Raw genomic sequence first — 14,855 nt, forward strand, 5'->3', positions numbered from 1 at the left:
GGGGTTGCCAGATCAGGCAGTTCTATGTTTAGTTAATTGAAGAACCAAGCACAGCCCTGTTTTCCATTGTGGTTGCACCATTTAGAATCCCACTGACAGTACACGCAGGTTCCAGATTGTCACAGCCTTGCCAGCAGTTGGTATTTTCTTCTTCCATCCTTCCCCTCTTCGCTTCTTTGACAGTAGCCCTCTTAATAGGTTTAGGTGTCAGGGAATCTTTCAATAGGGATTCTTAATCGCTGGCTAGGTGTGAACAAGAACTTCACCAAACCTTTCTCTTCAGACTGCAACAGGACCAGTGTTTGGAGTTGATAGGAGAATACAGAACTTTGTTTCCTGTCCATCGGAAGAAGACTTAGTGTTGCTGCAAAGATGGAAGTAGTCAAGGAAAAGTTACCTTATCTTTGGGCTGAATTTAGATTCTTTCGCGGTCAAGAGTTTTGTAGATTTGTAATTTTATTTTGTACCTTTCTTTCTATAACAATTATTTTGAATTGTGCTAAAATATAAGTACATACAATACAAATACACAATTTAATTATTTTGTGTGTAATGCGAATATACAATTTAGTTTGAAGTTCAGTGGCATTTAAGTTCAGTCACATTGTTGTGCAAGCATCACCACCATTGTCTCTAGAAGTTTTTTCATCTTGTAAAACGGACAGCCCATTCTCTCACTCCCCATCGTTTCAGCCCCTGGTAACCTCTCGTTCTATCCCTGAGGAATCTGACCACGCCAGGCACCTCAGCTAAGTGAACAACAGTATTGTTCTGTACAGTTAAATAAAACTTTGAAAATATCGTGTGCAACATTTATAAAAGAATTTTTTGGGTAAACATTTCCCGAGTGCCAACCGTGGGAATGGAATACCATATGTCTTCAGGTCTAGTGTGCACATTCTCTCCCCCCCCCCCCCCCACATGTTTGAACACCTCTGAAGGCAGCTTAGCTTTGTATAATGGTTTAATTGGCAGGCTTTGTGTTGCTTAATTTTCACATTAAACACTAGTACATTTTACAATCTCTGGGAACTTATTTCCCACAAAGCTAGGATAGGTGATTTTTGTGAGGGAAAATGCTTATCTAGAAAATATTCGTTTAGGGATACCCTTATGGATTCCAGACTGTAAATGTTTTAATTTAACTCAAGAACAGAGAAGCTATTTGGTGTCATTAATCAGAATACTTGAATCATTACTCTGAATGATTATGCTTCATTTATTTTGTGTCAGAGTGTTTTCCACACAATAATAGGGAATAAAAGTGCATCATTAATTACAGTTGAGCCGCTCACACATATGTGGGTCTATATATTTCCATATCGTCACACAATGAGGGAAATTTAATGTAACAGGTAATTAATCCTTACGAAAGACTGGAAGATTCAATTAAGTAATAGTATTAAATTCGTGACCATTTGTAATTATGCCTTAGAATAGTTTTATGTAATGGTTGTGACAGTTTGGAGAAACATTTCCACCCTCCCGGGCCCTCCATTTCTAGTCGGAAAGCATTGTTAATAATGTGGGTTTCATCCTGGGTTACCAGGTACGTGCTTTGGAGGAAAGTACGACTCTTTGAGATGGGATCAACTGATTGGCAGATTATCACTGTGATAGAATTTATGAAAGAGGAGACTTCAGTATTCTAAAAATTTCAATCTTTTTCCTTTAAATTTTGGTTTATTTTCCTTTGATTTGAAAGACAGAGATGGGGAAAGACAAACAGACAAAGTAAGATTTGGGCTGGGCCAGAGCCAAGAGTCCTGAACTCATTCTGGTCTCCCACCTGTGTGGCTAGGATCCCCGGACTCGAGTTGGCTCAGAAGTGGAATCTTAGGACTCAAACCAGGCACTCAGATATGGCTTGTGGGGCTGCAAGTGGTTTTTTGACCATTGCATCTGACACCTGCCCCCAAAACTTTTAGTTCTGTGCATGCAACTTTGGATCTGAAGCTTTCCTGTAAATACGGGCCCTTCGTGTTAAAACCCACTAACACCTCTATACAAATCTTTTGTTCTAGGTGGCGGAGTTCCCATCTCCCTCAGTCACTGTTTCTTCTGGCCTTTTTGCTTTACTCTGGCTGGTTGGAACCCTTGTCAAAAACAGCACAAAGCAAGCAAACCTCCATGTAGTCACTGCAGTGTTATGAAACACACTGTGTCCTCCTTGGTCTAAAAGGCAGTTGAGGGAGACCAGGCCACCAGTTGGTTTCCTTGTCATCCCTGCTTTTCCATAGTGAAGTGGAGGACTTAGTTTACTCATTTCTGAAAGGCAAATATATCACCCCCTTGTCAATGAGAACAATGTAAGCAGTTTCAGTGTTGCTACAAGGGAGAACAAAATTTTGGAGATTCTTCAAGAAAGTGATAATCTCTGAGGACTTGTCCACTCTCCTTTTGTAACAAAGCCAAATAATTTCAACACTATGTTTTAATCCACTGGATAATTTCCAATGGTGTCATAGTCGTTGCTTCAGCATATATACACAGTGAATTTGTGATATATAATTTTTATAGCCATGTTGAAGAATTTATCCAAGGACACTCACCTCGCAAATGATGGGGTCAGAACTAGGGTTCTGGACTGCTAGCTCCTAGGCCTGTCTCTTTTCCAGGATGTCATGCTGAGTGATTCATTGACTTACTCGCTGTTCATCCCCTCCCCTCCTGCCCAATTAGGATACTGTCAATTACAGCACTTTAGTGTTAATTTGCATCGTTGCAGGTTTTTGCTGTAGGTTGATTTTTTAAAAAGTGATTGCAGCACAATTCTTTCACAGAATGCACCCTTGATTTTTGAGGAGCATGAGAATGAAATGAGATTTAACATTAAAATGCTTTATATTAATGTGTTTGGAGCACTCCTAGTGTGTGCACCGTGCCATGGTTTGAATATGTCCCCTCCACAGTTGAGGTGTTGAGCCAGTGGCCAGTGTGACAGTGGTGAGTGGGTCAGTGCTGGAGCCTGAACGAGGTGATCAGGTCCTGAGGGTGCCTCTCCACATGATTGAGATTAAGGCCCTTACGAAGCAGGCTGCATGGTGGCTGGCATGGTGGTGCAGTGGGTTAAGGCATCGCCTGTGGCGGCGGCATTTCGTATGAGCACTGGTTCAGATCCCTAGAGCTGCACTTCCTCTCCTGTGCCCTACTAGTGCACCTCGGAAATCAGCCCAACTACGTGGGCCCCTGCCAGCCCTGAGGGAGACCCAGATGGAGTTCTAGGCTACTGGCATTGGCATGACCACTCCTGGCCATTTGGGGAGTGAACTAACAGATGGAAGATTCTCTGTGACGCCACCTTTCAAATAAATACATAAGTCTTTAAAAAAAAAAAAAAAAAGTCTTCACGCAGCTTTTAGGCGGTTTCTTCTCTCCCTGCCACCCTGGAAGGATACAGTGTCCTCCCCGGAGGATGCAGCGTCAGGGTGGAGCCTTCTTGGAAGCAGAGCAGTGGTTCTCACCCGAAAGCCAGTCTGCTGATGCCTTGACCTAGGATGTCCTGGTCTTCAGAACCATGAGGCAATATGTTTTGGTTCCTAAAGTGATTTTGTTACAGTGGCACAAGAGTGCCAAGAAACTCTCATTTTAAATGTAGTTAAGAAAGAAAATAAAATCTAGTTCTTAAAAACATGTATGTTCTTTAATGATATAGCAAGGGCAAACGGTTAGCCTGTTGGTTAAGACATCCACGTCCCACGTCAGAGTGCCTGTGTTCAATACCCGGCTCTGACTCCCGACTCCAGCTTCCTGCGAGGCAGGGATGGTGGCTCAAGTAATTGGGCTCCTGCCGTGTATGGAGGTGACCTGGATTGCATTCCTGGCTTTTAGCCAGCTGTTGAGGACATTTTGGGAGTGAACTAGCAGATGGAAGCTCTCTCATTGTGTCTCTGCCTGTGAAATAAGTCAAAATTTAAAAGCATACCTGCTTTATTGAGTTATTATTCACTTATTTTAAGTTACAGCTTAGGGGTGTCTAGTATATTCATAGAGCTGTGCAACCATTACCACAATTAATTTTAGAACACGAGGAGACCAGCTTTTGAAAGTCATGGTATTCCGGGACATCAGCTTGTTTGCAGTTTTTGGCTGTTTAGAGCTGCTTTTAAAAAATGGTATAGGTAATTTTACTGAAAATCTTCAAATTAATGTCAGCACTGTGTTTGAAAACCTTTAATGATACTGTAATTACTTCTCTCCAATTTAGAGATACTTTTTTGTCAGAGTGTTTGTCCTGTAATCTTTAATATAAAAGGCGTGTGTGTGTGTGTGTGTGTCTACGTGCGTGCGCACGACTTTTTGGTTGTTTTATTAGTGTCAACTAATTCTGTACTCTTGTTTTTATAAGATTTTGGTCAGGAAGACAAAGTGGTTGATGTTTGTTAAACCACTGAGTTGTTCATATATTGCGGTAGAAGCTATAAACATACACATTAAATGTAGGTGAGATTTCTGTTTCAGCTTAGCAGTTTCACAATGGATCTTGAGCAGAAAACCACATAACATTATGCACTGAGCAGTGGTTCTCCATGTTTGATGCAGAGTAGAAACTCATGAGTATTTAAAAATACAAGTGTCTTTACCTACCCCCAAAGGCTGTAATGTAGTTGGAAATTTAGGTGGCACAGGGCTCAAGTGCCAATAGATGACACATTTAAGACCAGGATTCTAATGTGGCAGGAGTGAGAGCTGTTGTTTCAAATTCTTGCTGTGAAAATTTTAGTAATGGAAACTTGCAACTTAATTAATAAAAAATAGTTGGCCTTTTTTTCATTTAGTCTACTCTTCCAAGAAAAAAGAACTGATTAATTCAAAGCTAGATCAGGAGTAGGGAGCAGCCCTGATTAAATCGCTGGCAGCCCCCTCTGAAGCTCATTTGCCGTATCACTCACCTTCGAAATCTCAGTACTTGGCAAATGCCTGCCTGTAGAAGTTCCTTCCTCCTCCTTTTTTTTTCTTTTCCTTCCTTTTTTTTTTTTTACATTTATTAAATGCCTACTGTCTGTTCCAGTACCATTTTTTTTTTTTTACCCTGAGGATATAAATGTAATTTGGAGTCCTTCTTAAATTTGAGTTGGCCAAAGATGCAGAATAAATATTTGTTGAATTAAATAGAATCACAGCTGAGCCCTCCTGGCATGCGGCTGTGCTGTGCGCCTCCGATCTTTGGTAGAAATGGTGCCTTTGTGATATCCAGGAATATTCCAAGCATCGTCTATCACTTCCTCATCCGTTTACCACTTTCTCCCCTGTGTTTAGGGCCATGCCAGCTTTAACCAGGGTCACCCATCAGAATGAAGTAGATGAGGACTAGCAGCTCTGGTCACACTTCCCCACAAATCACAAATCCATCTGAATCTCACCAACGACTGTGCTTTGGGTAAGACCATATTTACCCTGGTGGACAGAGAAAAGGGGCATTCTGACTGGTGAGTGGTCAGGCAGAGGAGCCCGTCCCAGGGGGGTCTCCACTGCCCCAACTCTAGGTCTGAGAACTTGACCTTTTGGTTGGCCCCACGGCAGGTTTTCTCTAGGAGGAGGCAGGCTGTGCCCTGTACGGCTAACCAGTCCTCCCTGGGTTTCAGGGTCTCTCCTGTGCATCCCTGTAGGTAGGTTAATAAGTTAGAGCTGATTTCAGTTATGAGGAAAAAGTACTTCCAAGGAGCAAAATGTACATATGTACATGAGTGTGCACTTATTTATAAGTGAGGAAACTGTAGCAGAAGGGGTCAATGTTTGGCTTTTTTTTTTCCCCCCTCCTCTTTCTTTATTTTAAAAGAATAGAGCGGCCCAGAGTTGTGGTATAGCAGGTAAAACAGCTACCTGCAATGCCAGTGTCCCGTATGGGGGCCAGTTCAATTCCTGGAGGCTCCTCTTCTGATCGAGCTCTCTGCTAATGTGCCTGGAGAAGCAGCAGAAGATGGCCCAAGTCTGTGGATCCCTGGCACCCATGTGGGAGACCTGAAAGGAGCTCCTGGCTCCACTTGGCCCAGCCCCCATACGGTCATCTGGGAAGTGCACTAGTGGATGGAAGATCTTTCTCTTTCTGTCTCTTCTTTTCTGTGTAACTCTAATTTTCAAATAAATAAATAAATAAATATTTTTGAAAAATGCAAAAGTGGGGAAAGAGAAAGCAAGCCAAGAGTCAGGGGCTTCATCTGAGTCTCCTGTGTAGGAGGCAGAGACCCAAGTACTTGAGCCATCATCACCTGCTCCCTCCCGGGTGCATTAGGAGAAGGCTGGATCAGAAAGCAGGCACTCTGCTATGGTATGTGGGTGTCCCAAATGGTACTTAACGTGCTGTGTGACAGTGCCCGCTCTTTGTTTTTTACTTAGTGAATCTTTTACTTGGTGGTTTCTAGCTTTTCTAGCCTCTTGGTATACAGAAAGTATCTTCTGATTAAGAGTAAATAGGTATAAATTGCTGAGTTGTATATATTGGTGTGGTGCTTCTATTTGGAAATGTAAAATATAAAGAGCATTGCAAGTTTTATTAACAGGGCATTTCTTCTGTTTGGTTTTTTGATACCATTTTTGGGATTATTAAATTTATATATACAGTAGTAAATGCTACTAACCAGAGACATAGCATGCCCCAAGGTTTTAGGACAAGTAAATTCAGGAAAAAAAAAATCTGGTTTTGCCTTGCTAAGGGAGTCGTTGGAGTTTAGTCACCAGGGATCCTCCCTCACTCTGCATTATTCCGCTAGAATCAGTGTACTTCCTGGTTGGGCCATTGGACTTGGTTATGCCATTTTGCAAAGTTATTCTATGGATATGTGTCTGTTGGTGGGTGCCTCTTAGAAGGCTTTGTTTGGGGACCCTTCAAGTATAGGAGGGGAGCTTGTGTGTGGCCACCAGGAGAACAAAGCTTCCTAATTTCAGTGTCATTAAGTCAGCAGCTGGTGCAGCTAAATTCAGAGGCGCAGCCTGGTTCTTGACTGCTTGCTGTAAAAACAGCCTGAACAAAGCATTTCCTTGAGCAAGGCAGGCAGGATTTGGAAATTCCTATGCCTCAAAAAGTCTTACTTTTCCAGAGAGATACAGGCATACAGAGGTTCACGCTACTGCATGTGATTCCTCTCCCCTGGCAATTGGCTCTTTAAAAAAAAAAAAAAAAAAAAATCTTGTGTTTTAACATCATGTGATCAGAATCCCCAAGCAAAACAAACCAACCCCCCAAATGAGAACTAATGGGAGACCTAGAGGATCACATTGGCTACTTCTAGATAATCTTCCGTAATGTCAGAGGACTGCGCAACGCAAGTCCTGCTAATTGAAGGCCTAGAAAGTTTCACAAATTACAGCCTACACTGTAGTGATTTGTGTGCTGTTAACATGCTGTTGGTTTCTCGTCAACAGTTCAGGGAGTGCTCTTCAGTCTAAGGTTGTATTTCTTCACTTTATAAAGATCTTTGAAATATTTAGAGTCTGGCAAAAGTTCATTCATGCGGTTAGCCATAATATATTTGTTAATTTTTCTTTTTAATGACTTTGTTGCGTATACCAATGTTAAGTGCTAATAGACACAAAGAACATGTATGATAATATGCAAACCATTAAGTCACAATAAAAGTGAGTGATATGAATCTACTTCATTTGTTTACTTTCCAGTTAAATTGCATTTTAGTTAGAATTTATTTTCTAAAGAGAACTTGGAGGTTCAAAGGAAGTTCGAACACTGACCTTGCATCCTGTATCTAAGTTTCTTTCGTTTTTTGTCCGGTTGTTTCAGGGGAGAAGAAAAATTTTAGGAGATACTGTTTATTAGATCATATTATATTTTACAGATTTTTGTTAACACATGGAGATCAGTCATACTTTTCCATCAGCATTTGTTTAAACTAATAAAAATCACCATGTATGGTCTGACTCAAAGCCAGGCACAAAGTTTTGCTGGTTGCAACACTGACTGCATTGCCACTTCAATCAAGTTCTATTTAATTTATTTATAAATTACTAATTACTACTTGTTTCTGTGGGATCCACTTTAGTTTGCCATCATTTGTGTTAAAATTTGCTAACTTTTTAAGGATTCATTTATTTGAAAAGCAGAGTTAAAGAGAGGCAGAGGCTGAGATTATCTATCTATATAGAGGTGTGTCTCTTCCGCTGGTTCGTTCTCCAAAAAGCTGCAATGGCTGGAGCTGATCTGATCTGAATCCATGAGCTTCTTCCAGGTCTCCCATGTGGGTGCAGGGGCTCATGAACTTGGGCCATCTTCCATTGCTTTTCCGGGTTATATCAGAGAGCTGGATTGGCAGTGGAGCAGCCGGGATTCAAACTGGTGCACATGGAATGCTGGCACTGTAGGCGGTAGCTTTACCCAGTACACCACAGCACTGGCCCCAAACTTTGTTAACTTTTAAAACATTAGTTTCACAGGTTGAGGAGTTATTTTATGTGGGTTCACTGCTTGCCATATAAGGTCATGCTTGGTTCTTTTATATTTATATTTTTCTCTGGTTTTAATGGGAGACTCCTGGGTGTGCTGGGGCCAAGGTGAGATGGACAAGTTGTGTTGTAAAATCCATGTCATGTCGGATGCCACAGGAAACTTGGATTTATGCCTAGACTAAAGCACCATGATAGTTTTATTTAGCACTCCCCATTCTCATGATCAATAGATTGTAAGCAGGTGTCATTTTTAGTATGTATTTAGTAAGGTGTGAGTTTAACATTACGAAGAGAATCACAGCTCTGTAATGTTAATGTTGTGTGTTCTATTTTCAGTTCTATTTGGAAATGCGGGTGTTTTATTTGAAGGGATATTAAGAGTAGGTTAAATACTTTCCGAGTGGTTCACAATGACTACCGGGCCCATTGCCTAGTTTTATTAATTACTTGCCACCTTTGAGTTTTTAAACATAAGCTGAGATTTTTTTTCTTCTTAAGGAAATATCTCTTACTTACCCGTTTGGGAAATGTTATAGGCCCCTCCTAGTGTCTCAAAGCCCTCTGCATTGTCCCTCCTCCCCAGCAGTTTTTAAGGTTTCTTTGCCTATCTCTTTTCTTCAGCCTGAACAACACCATTCTCACCCTCCCAGATTCATGTCCATCTCTGAGGCACTGGATCTCTGTGAGGCAAGAACCTCCTTCCCTTCTTCCTCTATTGATTCCTTAGCTAGTGGTCTCTTCGCTGCCAAGTGCATTGGTTTTATGAGTTATCTTATTTGACCTTGCAAGAGTGTTATCTTTCTCCCTTCTTTGTGTATTTGCTGTCCCTTAGTGTGCCCATATATTTCTGCAGCTTCAAAATGTACCTTACAGTGATGAATCCTTAGATAGATGTCTTCCCCTCTCTGGAGCATTGGAATATATGTAGTCAGTTTTCTGTGAAATGTTTCCTTCTGTAGATAACATAAAGTATTTCAAACTCATCATGTTTACAAAACATTTTTTTTTCCTTTAAAATGCCTTCATTCCTAATGTTGTTGAATTTTTGTCCACCAGACTCAGTAATTCCTAAATTTAGGAGTCATCCCCAAATCATTAATATCTCTTAGCTCTCATCACTCACCAAGTTATGTTGACTTTAACTTTCTTTATTTCTTCTTTTTTTTTTTCTTAAAGATTTACTGATTTGAAAACAGTCACACACACACACACACACATCTTTTATCTGCTAGTTCACTCACCAAATGTCCACAACAGCCAAGGCTGGGCCTGCTTTCCCAGAGGCATTAACAGGAAGCTGGATTGGGAGCAGAAGAGCCAGGACTTGACCGGCACTCTAATAGGGATGTAGGCATTCCCAGCAGCAGCTTATGTCCTAACATGTCACAACACCTGCCACTGACTTTATCTTTCTTGATTTTGTTATTTTTTATTAGACTATTTTCATCATTTTGTAATTGGATGCTTGCTATGTTATCTCCATTTTGAGAATGGTTAAGGAAGTTATCATGCTTAAGATAAAAATATGACTGTCGTTTCTTTGTTCAAAATAATGATTGCCAAATGTGATTGTGCCATTCTTTTGTTTAAAATACAATGCTTCCCCATAATTTATGGCCAGAAACTCAAATAATTTGCCCATCTCCTGTCTTCCACCCTACTTTGCAGCCTCTCTACTATTGGGATGTTTCGGTAGGAGGACTTGTGGCCTGCCTATCTTTGCACTTGCGCTCTGTCAGAACTTGCCTTCTCCCCTACTTCCATCATCAACTCCTCCTTTTCTTATTCCCTGAACTCACTCTTCAGGCTACAGCCTAAGTCTTGCCAGCTTTGTCAATCACATTCCTCTCTCCAGACCAACTTGGTGATTTTTGTTTCCATGGATAACAGAGGACCTTGACCTACTGCAGCATGTGCACCTGCCCCATTAGATCTGACCTCTTTGTTTTCATAGTCCCTGTGGTTCTGCCTGTCACATAGAGGGCAAACCACTAAATACATTGTGCTTTCTGGGTGGTTGAAAGAAAAATGACATCAGAAAGTTAAAGTAGAGGGGCCTAAAAATGATGTATACATATCAAATATTTTATTCAAACAAAAAACTTTCATTTTCTGTCATACTTGATGCTGGACCAGGACTTTTCTTCAAGTATGATCCACAGTTGGAGTTCAGTGCTCTCTTTCCAAACTGCATGTATTACGGTTGTCATTTCTATTTTGTTTCTGTAAAGTGAAGACTTCTGGAAGATGTTTGATTTATTTTTCTCATTGTTGGACAACTGTGATACAGTTTCAATGGCTGTTTAAAAATTTTTTTATAATGGATTAATCTTGGAAATTTTTCAAAATATTCAATTTATTTTTCATAGAAAGAGATGGTACATTGCTATTCCTGCTGTCATTTCACTTTAGGGAATGTGTGTCAATTAAATCCCATTATCAAAATGTACTACTGCATATACAGTAGGATAAAAAAATCACTGCTATTGAAAATACGGCTTGGCTAATTGGAGCAGAGATGTTCATTCTGCTCAGAGAAAAGTCAACTGGAGCAGAAGATTGCAGGTACACCAGTCAGTAGGATGGATTTACGAAGAGAACGGAGGTCATTGATAAAATCTGGACAGTTGGCTAAGTGGACTTAGTTAAAAGGAGCCTATCATATTTGTCAGATGGATGGCAAAAGGATGTTTATTTCTGTAATTTGGCATGAGGGTAATTAAAAGAGCTTAATACAAACTCGCCTGCTTTCCTGTGCACTTTGTCTGCCACATCATTTGTAGAAATATTAAATAATGCCATCCTGAGCCCCTGTCTCCTAGAGGTCTTCATCTCTCTGCTTCCGGTGCTGCTTCTGGTCATTGATCTGCTTTCACCATGCCAGTGTCGTTTTGAAAACTAGTCAGTGGTTTGGTACAGGCTGTTGATTGCTGTCAAGTAGAGTGGGTTCACTACCATGTTATCTCCCTGATTCCACCCCCTCTCCCCCAGAAGCTGTCCTCAGTATTTGAAAGGCCTTCATTTTGGAAGTTCTGTGGTTAGGAAGTTCTGTTAGCCACCACATCCTTCTGTCTCGCTGCAGGGTTGTAATTCTTGTTTTATATTTGCCCCAACAATTTACAAATTCCATTGTGATCCGCTAACTCTGTGATTATGCCAAAGTTTTGCTTTTGTCATATTTAGTTTAGCATGTTTAGGCTGGCCCTTTAACTGATCGCTGCTACTCAGTTTCTCCAACCGATGTGTTTTCAAAGATAAGTTACAGTATTTACAACATTCTTAATATTTTTCTTAGTTGAAATCAAGAAACTATTAATTCAGTTTCACATACGCATTTGTTTTTCATCGTACGCACATGCTTTGCAGAAAATTTTACTTCATTCTCAAAGGATTTATCTTGTTAAGCAATAATTTTTATTGTCTCTGCAGTATTTTGCAAGGCTACTCAGATTCTTGTTGGCAGGCCTGATTATTAGTTTGTACTTGACCTGCTAAACTCTGAGGATTTCCTTGTATTCTTTGATAGGAGTACTCTTACTCCATTTTTTTGAAAAGCAATTAGCTATTTATGTTTCTGCCCACTCTACTCCCTAAACCCCTGCCCAGGCCTGATCTTTTTGATCTTTGGCAAATGTTTATCTTGGGCTATGGATAAGCTCTTTAAAATGGTCTTCAAAGTACCTGTGGTTTATTTGCTTAAAGTGGCACATTTCCTTTTTTATGAATAATGCCTCATTTTTAAGAGTTGACAAGTGACTTTCATAGTACTCTTCCAAGGCCAGGGTGATGGTGCCATCTAGTTGGGGAGAACACTTTTCTGGGGCGCAGCTGTCTTTGATTTTCAAATGTTAACTAAAAGCCTAAAGAAGGAGTATACTCACATATTACTTCACCACTATTATTCCTGGTATTTTCTTTTTCATATCTTAATTAAAATTATGAGACTAACATATAAAAGGACCATAAAATCTGTACTTTACAGTTATATAGTTTAACTGTACAGACTTTCAGTATGCTGTATATGTTGGTCGGTAATGGCTATCTTTAATAATACTTGTAAAGGGAAGTTATTTACGGATAAAGAAAAGTATGCTAGACTATTAGAGCAAGTAGCTTAAGAAAGGAAGTGTTCACAGTATTCGCCATCTGGTTCAGTAGAAATTTTGAGAATAACATGTCTGAAGCCCAGAGACATCAGGTTCCACGTTGCTTCTATATTCTCATCTTCGCCGTGTTTCAGCGTCTGTTTAAGCACCCATCTGCTCCTGCAGGACCTCCAGCCTTCTTAGAAGTCTTCTCCCATGTTTTTGTGCCTGAGTTCCTGGAGATACTGTACATGTTCTTGCGAAACATTGTATCAGTTCCTCTATCTCTGTTGGCTGCTTGTTCATATCTCCCTTTTCATTAAACCTGTGAGGTACCTACACACACACACACACACATAATATGAATGTGATTTGCTGTTTTAAGTTTCACTATGTATGTATATATAATAATATGTATGTGCATGTAAATAAGATGCAAAGTGGTGTAAAGTGTATATATGGGGGTGGATGAGCCACACAGAGTAATATGATCCATATGTGTAAGAAGTGTGTATGAATTAAATAGTAGTGGAATACATCTGTGTACATATGTATGTGTATATGAGTCAGAGTGATACTGTGTGTGAGAGAGAATCAGAGGGCCAATAACTGAGCCTGTGTGAGTCTGATACTAATGTATTTGTATGAATCAGAAGCAGAGTACTGAAGTGTGTGTGCATTTATAGGAATCAGAAAAGTATGCTGTGTGTGTATATATATGTATCAGAATCTAAGTAGAATAATGTATTTATGTGTGTGAGAACCAGACTCAGAGTAGTGTAATGGGATAAACACAAAGTAAAACTTAATGTTGATTCCAATGTGGTAATTTAATATTATGTAAATTTGGCTTTCCACAAGTCACACAGACTTACTGGGCATCATTAGTAAAGCATGAGGTTTTTTACTAGCTGTATAATCTCTGAAATTTGGGTGGTGTAGTCACCATTACAAACTATTCAGTCTGTCTCATCACTGTGTGAATTATTGTATCCGTAATAACATTTGTAATTGGCCTTTCACCATTCAGAAATCTCCATTTTGTCTTACTTTATTAAATAGACATGGTAACTTTTTAAAAATGAAACAGATATAACAGTTTATGTTCTGATCTTTTTTTTAAGATTTATTTTATTTATTTGAAAGGCAGAGTTACAGAGAGGGGGAGAGAGAGAGAGAGGTCTTCCGTCCACTGGTTTATTCTCAAATGACTGCAGTATTTGTCTCCAGGCTAAAGCCAGGCGCTTCTTCTGGGTGTCCTTTGGAGTGCAGGGGCCCAAGCACTTGGGCCATCTTCCACTGATTTTCTTAGGCCATTAGCAGGGAGCTGGTTCATAAGTGGAGCAGTGGGGACTTGAACTGGCGCCCATAAAGGATGTTGGAGCTGCGGGTGATGGTTTTACCAGCTGTATGGCAATTTCAGCGCTGGCATAATAACTCTCAATTTTATGCTCATTTCTCTGAACTGTGTCCAAGATGTTCCTGATTATTATAATTCAGTTAATCTTAATTATATTCTCATGGATATGCCATCAAAACCAAATTTTCAAAATCATTAGGTTAACATAAAGACTGAATTGCAGCAGTCCATGTGTCATCTCATTAAGGCATTGTGACTATATAATACCTAACTAAAAATGATTTGAAGACAATATTGATGATGCCTTTGTAGGTATCCATACCTAGTGCCATATGCAGGATACTCAGCAAATGCTAATGAAATGAGCATGTCATTGTATGATGAAACATTTTTAGAATTCATGGTCATATATGTGTCCATGTGTTCTCTGAAAATTCCTCTGTGATGTTTTGGTTGGCACCAGTGGAGAGCGATGGTTTTGCAGCATCATGATTGTGAGATGGTGGTGCTCCTAAGATGCCGTTTGTCACTTTGACAGTGAGAAGAATTGAGAGGTGCTGGGAATTTTTTTTCTTTTTGGGGGCAATGATTGCACCCTTTTTAGAGGAACCATCTTAAACCAGTGAACCACATTATTTCATTAGCTCTCTGTCCATAGAGTCATATGGGGGCTTTTTCTCTGGGCATAAATCTTGTGTCCACGGGGCGCTGAAGCAGTTAATCTAAATGTTCTCTCTTGGAATCAAAGTACAGTGCAGACGTAGCACTGAGTTATGATACCGGAGCATCAGAAGGTCCTACTTTTCGCATCGAATATTCTCTTCCTGGTATGTGATAGCGACAGAAGAAAGTGAGAAACTCTAAGGGAAAATTATAAACATGAAAATAGAATTCAGTAATCTTATACAGGAGGACGCTAATTTTTAAATTGCATGAATGCCTTACGCATTTTTTTCTCTTTTTTTGGTTAAACTCGAAATCCATTTGAGTGTTAAATGCTCACAATCTACTGA

The 14,855-nt window shown here is 40.0% G+C and overlaps 1 protein-coding gene across 5 annotated transcripts in view; it reads left to right on the top strand.

Moving 5' to 3' along the window:
* Positions 1 to 14,855, top strand: part of KLF12 (KLF transcription factor 12) — a 503,891-nt gene that overhangs the window by 62,170 nt on the left and 426,866 nt on the right. Inside the window, exon 1 of one of the 5 annotated variants that reach the window (XM_062194090.1) lies at positions 5,362 to 5,380. The exons of the other annotated variants lie outside the window; for them this stretch is intronic. The gene's annotated coding sequence lies outside the window, so the exon portion shown is untranslated. Of the gene's footprint in view, positions 1 to 5,361; positions 5,381 to 14,855 lie in introns of those variants that run through there. 5 annotated transcript variants of the gene reach the window in all.

This window comes from Lepus europaeus, chromosome 6 (assembly GCF_033115175.1).
Source record: "Lepus europaeus isolate LE1 chromosome 6, mLepTim1.pri, whole genome shotgun sequence".
Taxonomy (NCBI): domain Eukaryota; kingdom Metazoa; phylum Chordata; class Mammalia; order Lagomorpha; family Leporidae; genus Lepus; species Lepus europaeus.